This window comes from Myotis brandtii, unplaced genomic scaffold, assembly GCF_000412655.1.
Source record: "Myotis brandtii unplaced genomic scaffold, ASM41265v1 scaffold347, whole genome shotgun sequence".
Taxonomy (NCBI): Eukaryota; Metazoa; Chordata; class Mammalia; order Chiroptera; family Vespertilionidae; genus Myotis; species Myotis brandtii.
The window spans coordinates 54654-55102 of NW_005363366.1; the positions used below are offsets into that span (position 1 = coordinate 54654).

General features: G+C 61.9%; 1 protein-coding gene across 4 annotated transcripts in view; it reads right to left on the minus strand.

Annotated features, from left to right (window-relative positions):
* Positions 1 to 449, minus strand: part of TRIM26 (tripartite motif containing 26) — a 13869-nt gene that overhangs the window by 6117 nt on the left and 7303 nt on the right. The gene's annotated exons all lie outside the window — the stretch shown is intronic.

The window sequence follows — 449 nt, forward strand, 5'->3', positions numbered from 1 at the left end:
ACCTTGTTCATCTAGTCACAGCACTGGAGTGTGACACAGCAGCTGGCCAAATCCCCCGCCACCCACCACGTGGCCGCCCTGAGCATGGCCGAGGGAGGCCACGTGAACTTGGGGGTCAGCCTGGAGGCTGCTGCTGTGGACCAGGGGGAGATGGTAATGGGCCGGAGCCACCGCGGCAAGGGAGACGGGGGCCCAGGCATGTCTGAGGCAGGCCGACCGGGCATGAAGGGCGGGCGGGCCGTGGCTGGAGGAGGGAGGCCGCGCTGCCGTGGGTGACGGAGACAGGGTGGAAGGCGAGGGGGTTCTTGGAGGTGCTGGTTATTTCCCTTGTGAGTCTAGACCAGGGGTGGGCAAACTTTTTGACTTGAGGGCCACCATGGGTTCTTAAACTGGACCGGAGGGCCGGAACAAAAGCATGGATGGAGTGTTTGTGTGAACTAATATAAATT